This window comes from Triturus cristatus, chromosome 5_1 (genome assembly GCF_964204655.1).
Source record: "Triturus cristatus chromosome 5_1, aTriCri1.1, whole genome shotgun sequence".
Lineage (NCBI taxonomy): Eukaryota > Metazoa > Chordata > Amphibia > Caudata > Salamandridae > Triturus > Triturus cristatus.
Genome location: NC_140587.1, coordinates 403,544,745 through 403,553,201, shown reverse-complemented (window position 1 = coordinate 403,553,201; position 8,457 = coordinate 403,544,745). Strand labels below are relative to the sequence as shown.

Below are 8,457 nucleotides of genomic sequence, written 5' to 3'. Positions count from 1 at the left end.
TTACAAGGCTTCCTGTACGAGCGATCTAATGAACTTCTCAAACAGTCTGCCACCTTCCTTCCAGATTCCAAAAGTTGGGGATCTAGTCCGTGAGAATATTGCAGTAAAGAAGGAATATGCCCACCATAGTGTGCACTGGTGCCAGTCCTTGGCATTCAAGGTACAAGAACTGTGATTTCGCCATCGCTTGGTGATTTTAAAGACAAAAGACTTGTCTCGATTGATCAAGTAAAATTACATCATGTGGCCAGTACTACACAGTAGGTCACGAGGATTCACAAGTAGTTCCCTTACCCCTCTCATTACCCAGAAAAAACTTCCTCTACAAGTTTTCAGCAACACCAAAATTGTTTCTCCCCCTGCTGGGGAGGGCAGGGCAGAGAATGAACTTATGTTGATTCCAATTATGCATTCATCGGATGTGAGTAAACAACTTGCTGCTGCTACTTCTAATAGCACAGTTGTTTGTGATATTCCACCGTTGAAGGTGTCTACCAGTTCTCTTCTGCCTGCTACAGCTCCTATTTTACAACAAACTGCTTCTGGTTACTTTGTCGATGTTGATGATTTCTCTTCTGACTCTTCTCACACTTCACTACACAGAGTACATGGCTTCTTTTTTTGGTGAAAACGCACTTATCTGATCCCTCCATGGCAGTACATTTGGATTGCCATCTCATTACTTTTCTTGCTTCTTTGGGTTGGATTTTAATCAATCAATCAATCAATCAGGAAATTGTGACGCATCTTACTGACCCGTGAGGGTCTCAAGGCGCTGGGGGGGGGTGCAACTCTGAGTCATCCATAAAGCCAGGTCTTGAGACTCTTCCTGAAGGTGTGCAGAGCAGGGGAGCATCTGATGTTGACAGGGAGCTCGTTCCAGGCCTTAGCAGCGACGTAGGAGAAGGCTCTTCCACCCGCTCTGGTTCTGCGGCTGTGTGGGGTTTATGCTAGGGCAAGGTTGGCAGAGTGGAGGTTTCATTTGGGTACTCACACTTCACTACACAGAGTACATGGCTTCTTTCCTTGGTGAAAACACACTTATCTGATCCCTCCATGGCAGTACATTTGGATTGCCATCTCATTACTTTTCTTGCTTCTTTGGATTGGATTTTATTCAATCAATCAATCAGGTAATTGTGACGCATGTTACTGACCCGTGAGGGTCTCAAGGCGCTGGAGGGGGTGCAGCTCCGAGTCAGCCATAAAGCCAGGTCTTGAGGCTCTTCCTGAAGGTGTGCAGAGTAGGGGAGCATCTGATGTTCCAGGCCTTAGCCGTGACGTAGGAGAAGGCTCTTCCACCCGCTCTGGTTCTGCGGATGTGTGGGGTTTATGCTAGGGCAAGGTCGGCGGAGTGGAGGTTTCTTTTGGGTACGTGGAAGGAGACTCTTTCATTGAGGTATTTGGGTCCGGTGTTGTGAAGAGATTTGTAGGCATGGGTGAGTAGCTTGGAGGTTACTCTCTTCTCGACTGGTAGCCAGTGGAGGTCTTACAGGTGTTGGGTGAAGTGCTCATGTTGTGGGATGATGAGGACGAGTCTCGCTGCGGTGTTCTGGATGGTCTGGAGTGTGCGTAGCAGGGATTTGTTGATTCCCGCATAGAGAGCATTTCCGTAGTCCATTCTGCTTGCTATGCGTGCATGACGGTCTTTCTGACTTTGAGGGGATCCACTTGAAGGTCTTGCGAAGGATGTGGAGGGTGTTGAAGCAGGTGGAGGCGACGGCGTTGATCTGGCAGGTCATGGTGAGGGAGGAGTCGAGTATGATGCAGAGGTTCCAGGCGTGGTCCGTGGGGGTTGGGTGTTGCCGAGGGCGGTGGGCCACCAGGTGTTGTCCCAAGCTGAGTCGGTGGGTCCAAGGACGAGGACTTCTTTCTTCTCCGAGCTGAACTTCAGACAGCTGCTGCTCATCCAAGCTAGGACGTCTTTCATTCCTTCCTGGAAGCTGAGTCTGGTGGCTTTGGGGTCCTTCGTGAGGGAGAGGATGAGCTGGGTGTCATCGGCGTAGGATACTATGCTGAATACATGCTGTCTGACGATGGCGGTTAGGGGGGCCATGTAGATGTTGAAGAGTGTGGACTGAGCGATGATCCTCGTGGTACTCCGCAGTTGATCTCTGTGGGTTTGGAGAGGAAAGGCGGGAGTCTGATCCTTTGGGTTCTGACGACGAGGAAGGAGCGGAGCCAGTCATGGGCGGCTCTCGGTATGGCGGCGTCGTGGAGTCTGGCTGCGAGAGTACGGTGGGAGACGGTGTTGAAGGCTGCTGGTCTAGTAGGATGAGGTCCGTGGTTTGGCCTTGTTTAAGGAGTGTGTGTATGTTGTTTATGGCGACGAGGAGGGCGGTCTCTGTACTGTGGTTCCTGCGGAATATGGATTTGGAAGAGTCATGGATGGCGTTCTCTTCAATTAAGTTTGTCAGCTGGGCATTGACGATCTTCTTGGGGACTTTGGCTGCGAAGGGAAGGAGAGAAATGGGTCGGGTCTACAGAGGGTTTCTTGAGGAAGGGCTTGACTTCTACACGTTTCCAGTCATCGGGGAAAGTGCTGGATTCGAAGGTGGTGCTGATGGCGCGTTGTAGCTCAGGCACTATGGTGGCGGCAGCTCTGTGGAAGATGTGCGGCGGGCAGGGGTCCATGGGTGCTCCTGAGTGAGTGCTCTTCATGGTCATGGTGGAATCTCCGGTGATGACCGGGATCCAGGCGGTGAAGGTGGGCAGGCTGTTGTTGCTTAAGGAAGGGATAGTTTCTGGAGTCTGTTCGCTGAAGTTATCGTAGAGGTCCTTGATTTTCAGGTGGAAGTAGGAGCCAAGCTTGTTGTGTAGGTCATGGGAGGGTGTGACATCCGTGGCTTCGCTAGGTGGTTTGGTGAATTGCTGGTTGATGCTGAAGAGTTCCTTTGAGTTGCTGAGGATTTTGTCCCGGATGAAGGTTCTTTTGGTGGATCTTATGAGTTGGTGGTATTCTGTCATGGCGTTCTTGTAGATGGTCTGGTCTTCAGTGGTTTTGCTGTTCCTCCATCATTTTTTGAGACGTCTGCAGGGGAATCTGGATTCTTGGAGGTTGGTGGTGAACCAGGAGCCCTTTAAGGGGCATTGTCTGTCAGGGTTGCGGAGGGGTGCAAGCTTGTCTGCGCAGTTGGTGATCCACCGGTGTAGTTCCTTGGCTGCAGAGTTGGCGTCAGTCTAGGCGGGGGGTGGTCATGTGTCTGTGACCTTGCTCCAGCTCCTTTGCGGTGGGCATGGAGTGGCTTTGTGAGCGGTGGTAGTGTTAAAGGAGAAGTGTACGCAGTGGTGGTTTGTCCAGAGGGTCTGCGTTGTGTGGCTGAAGTGGATGCTGTTCCCTCCTGCGAAGATGGGGCTGAGGGTGTGTCCTGCCTTGTGAATAAGGGTGGTGACAAGCTGTTTCAGTCCAATGTTGGTGAGGTCGTCCTAGAGGGCAGTGGAGTTGGGGTCACTAAAGTTGTCGAGGAGGAAGTTCAGGTCTCCAATGAGTATGTAGTCAATGGAGGTGATGGCGTGGGGTACGATGAGGTTGGAGATGGTAGTGGTGATCGAATCGCCTGGGGTCTGTAGGCTAGGGTGCCGCAAAGCGTTGTTCTGGGGGCTGGTCTGGATCTGGAAGTGAAGGTGTTCGGTGATGGAAAGGGAGTCGCTCATGCTGGAGGTGGAAAGTCAGAGGGAGCTCTTTTGTGCGATGGTGAGTCCTCCTCCTGGGCGTTTGAGGCGGTCCTTCCTCTGGATCTTGTATCCGCCAGGAATGGCGGTGGCAATGTTGGTGTTGGAGGAGGAGTTGGTCCAGGTTTCCATGAGGAAAGCGACATCTGGTGAGAGGGTGTCGAGGAAGTCCCAGATCTCTACAGTCGTCTGTGCAGTGAGCGCATGTTGAGGAGGATGATCTTCAGGGCTTCAGTGATGCTGGCTTCTGGCGTGGGCGCGGTGGTCTTGGGGGTTAGGAGGATGGTGAAGTATTGTTGGCAGTGTTGGCTGGAGAACTGGCCGTGTGTAGTGTTTGGCGTAGACAGCTGGCAGTTGTTGTTCCTCCTGGGGTTGAGTTCAAGGAGGGCAGCTGAGTTGTAGCGGTGGGATGTCGGAGAACCAGGGTCCCTAGCGCTGGTCGCGGTCGGGTCGCGGACTGGCTTGCCTTTGGTGCGCATAAAATAGGGGAGGGGGAAGCGCAGCTGGGAGGCGGGAGCGGGAACACACAGGGGGAATGGGCCGCGGGGGCACAGTGGCGGGAAGGAAACAGGCACGGAGGACACAAAAAGGAACAACAGGAAAGACAGAAAAACAGGAAAAAAGGCACAAACAGGAAAAAAGGCACAATAACAAGACACCAAAGGCACAATAACAAAACACTGACAAAGACAGAAAAACGGGCACAAACACAAAGACAGACAGCAGCGGAACAGCAGAAGAGCAAGGCTCTCCCATTGGACCACCAGAGTTGAGGCGCAGGCAGGAGCCTGCGGGTGGAGGGGGGCCTCGAACACCTACCAGTACAGAGGTGAACGGGGTCAGCGGCAGCAGCACAACTACGGAGCTGCTGGGGGAGAGAGAAGATCTCTGACCAGTGACCGTTTTCTTCTTGCTAATAAATGGACACTATCTCCCAGAACGCTCTGCTGCCGAACTGGTAGTGGAGATACTGCAACCTCATTCTTCACATAAAGTGCGAAGAGCTCTGTCCCTTGTGAACATTTCAGCTTTTCCAATACATGATGGAAGTGTTTGGGATAAGGTCCTTTATTATATTTTTGTTCCTACAACGACACTGCAGATACCATATGTATTTAAGGTGGCAATAGGTGATGTTATCACCCCTAGATTTGTTTCTGATGATTGCCATGAAAGAACTGTGAATTGAATGCTCTTGGGGTTTGAATATTATACTGTATTTGAAAGTGAAGGTTTATACCTGAATTCTGCTAATTATAGAGATATGTATTGCTATCGTCACTATGCACATCATTATTTACACAAGGCTAGTGTTCCACACACAATTTTTTATTTTACACAATGGGAATATTGTCAGACTGCCCCAGTGGGTAGATCCAAAACATATATGGACAAATTTACATATTTATCTTGGTGTTGTCCTTTAGATGCAGCTTCCTTTTATTTTAAAATTACCTCTTCACAGGTAAACAAAAATATGCTTACTGCCATTAAATTAGTTCATTCGGAATACTTTATTTCCCAGCTTGTCCTATGTGGCTACGATCAGTGGAAAACCCACCACTGATTTAAAATCAGTTTGGAGAACAAATGACTGACAAGTACAGGGAATACACACTTTATTCAGAGCCTGCCCACATCCAACACAAATGATTTTCTTAAATAAGATGGTGCAACTGACCACTTAGCATACTCCTGCTATCTAGTGTTGGGCTTAGACGTTTGCAACTTTTTTTTCTTTGAAGAAGTCTTTCGATTCACGAGGTATAGGGACTCCCCCTATCGTCTGTATTGCGCATGGCCGTCGGCTCCTTTTGTAGATCGTTTTTGGGCTCACCGGGTGAGCTTAGGACAGGAGCAGGAAATAAGATAGTAAAGATGAACATGCAAGGTATAGTTTCAGAAAGGTCAATGTTAAGTATAATAGTGCGTTAGTCAGACAGTAGCTTCCAGGGAGGAGGTGGGTGTATATGAATCTACGGGAGACATCCATTACAACGTGGGCATTGCATCGCAATGCCTTCAGAACGCGGTCATTACAACGCAAGTCGTCACAATGACTTGCGCTGGATGGCGCTCTAACCTAAGGAATAGTATGATTTACTATTCCAACACCTTCCCTACTGTACGTAGACTGGAGTTGGAATAGTAAATCATACTATTCCTAAGTCCAGCACCCTCCAGCGCAAGTCGTTGTAACGACTTGCATTGTAAAAACCGCAATGTGACATACAGCGTTGTCATGAAAACGCGTTGTATCGTCATTTATTCGAATCTACGGCACTACATGCTATGAATAGATGCTTACTGTGTAAGTAAAATATTCCAATCGTAGCATGTGTTGGCCGTAGATACATATGCTTACCATTGAATGTAAAGCAGTACTACCAAATGCAGTGGCTAGCCACTGGCTGACGTAGACACTTAAAAGTATTTGTAATACAGCTTGACCCACTTTAGCCTGTTGGTTAACTAAGGAATCAGCACAGTAAAGTTCTTTGAATGTATGTGACTTTTTCCATGTGGCTGCTCTATGGATATCCACTAATGAAATGTTTTTTAGGAAAATCATAGTACCTTCTTCTTTTGTGGGTGGAATGAGCTCTAGGAGCTGCAGGTAGCACATGTTTGGCTTTGTGGTAGCAAGTTTGTATATATCTTACTATCCAACTTGCAATTCCTTTTCAAGAGATTGGAGAGTCTTTCTGAGGATTGGAAAAGGCTACAAAAAGCTGTTGAATTTTTCAAAAAGGTTTGTTCTGTTGATATGATACATTAGTACTCTTTTAATATTGAGTGTGTGTAGAACTATTTCTGCTACTGAGTCTAGTTTTGGAAAGAAAACTGGGAGCTCAATGGTTTGGTTTATATGGAGAGAAGGAACCACTTTAAGGAGGAATTTGGGGTTTGTTCTTAGAACTAGTTTATCAGGGTGGACGTTATAGCTACTAAGAAAGCTACCTTTCATATAAATAACTGTAGCCCATATGAATGTGGTGGTTCAAATGGAGGACACATAAGTCTGGAAAGAACTATAGTAAGATTCCAGACAGGTTCTGGCAGACCAGAGGGAGAAATAACTTGTTTTTTGTCCGTCCATAGAAGGTTTGATAACTGGATTTTTTTTTTACAAATCGTTTTATTGACATTTCATTGAAAACAAGTACAAGAATCAAACTGTGCACTAGTAATTCCATCAACACTATCTTCATTGCGGCATCAAACCTTTACGCCCCCCAAACAGCCAACAGCAATTTTCGGGGGAACAACCTTTACAACGCAACTTTTACAACGCACTACCATTACAACGAAACTGTTACAACGCGAGTGCATTGACAACGCAGGACATTACAACGCAAGTCTTTACATCGACTTGCACTAGATGGCGTGCTAACATTAAAAATAGTGTAGTTTACTATCCCAACACCTTCCCTACTGTTACGTGGACTAGAGTTGGAATAGTAAATTACACTTTTTTTAATGTTAGCACACCATCTAGTGCAAGTCGATGTAAAGACTTGCGTTGTAATGTCCTGCGTTGTCAATGCACTCGCGTTGTAAAACTTTCGTTGTAACAGCATGCGTTGTAACAGCATGCGCTGTAACGTCATACATCCCAATTTTCGACTGAACCACGATAACTGAAATTTTAAACAAAAGCATGCGTTGTCTGTTTGCCATGTATGCAGCTAGTGCTGCTAAATGTAACCTAATGGAGGTATATGCAAGACCTGCTTTTTGCAACTGTAGAAGATAGGAAAAGTATAGGCAAATATCCCTGACCAGTTGATCAAAAGGGCATAGCCTTTGGATTCAAGGTGAAGAAACCTGGAGGCAAAGCGTTGGCATTTTGCGTTCTGTTGTGTGGCAAGAACAGGTCTAACTCTGGGGTTCCCCACTATTAGAAGTATGAGTGGAGTAGTGTTGTGTTAATTTCCACTTGTGTACCTGTTGTTGCATCCTGCTGAGCATATCTGAGAAGTTGTTGTCCACCACTGGTAGATATTCTGCTAGGAGTTGGATCTTGTGATGTATGGCCCAATGCTATATGCACTCCGCTATCCGCGAGAGCTGTGTGGAGTGTGTGTCCCCTTGTTTTCGAGTGTAGTACATGGCTGACATGTGTCTGTGCAGACTTTGTAATGAAGATGTTGAAAAGCTTTGAGAGCTAATTTAATTAATTGCAAGAAGCTGTAGGTGATTGATGTGTTGATGTTTTTGCACTGAAAACCACTGTCCGCAGACTGTAAGGTCTAGCATGTGTGCCCCCCAACTGTGTAAGGATGCGTCTGTTATAATGGTCACTTGCGGAACAGGGGCTTTGAAGGACCAACCCTACAATAGATTGTTGCTGTTCCACCACTTCATAGAGCTATGGGTTGCTGGCCCCATTAACACAGAGGGCTCGATTCCGATTCCGGCCGCAAAACGTACTGACCGACACGGACCCGGACCGGAGACCGACCGACACGGACTGGCGCCGTACGACCCATGCAGTACGATGCAACGCGTTGGAATTACAACCGACACGTACGGAATACAAGCTGTACGATCGAGCCGTAGGGAAAATAGTGATCCGGACGGAAAACCAACGTGATTTTCATCGACCGACACGAACCCGGAATGAACCCGACCGACCCGTACCCGCGATGTCCGACCCACGCAGTACAATGCAATGCGTGTAAAAGCAGACCGACTCGCACGGAGAACAAGCTGCACGACCGACATGCACAGAAAATCGGGCCCACAAGTAATAGAGATCTCCGCGACCTACGCGTATGAAAC

The 8,457-nt window shown here is 47.7% G+C and overlaps 1 pseudogene; it reads left to right on the top strand.

Annotated features, from left to right (window-relative positions):
• The first annotated feature begins 637 nt into the window (after positions 1–637).
• Positions 638–8,457, top strand: part of LOC146830944 (uncharacterized) — a 43,289-nt pseudogene continuing 35,469 nt past the window's right edge.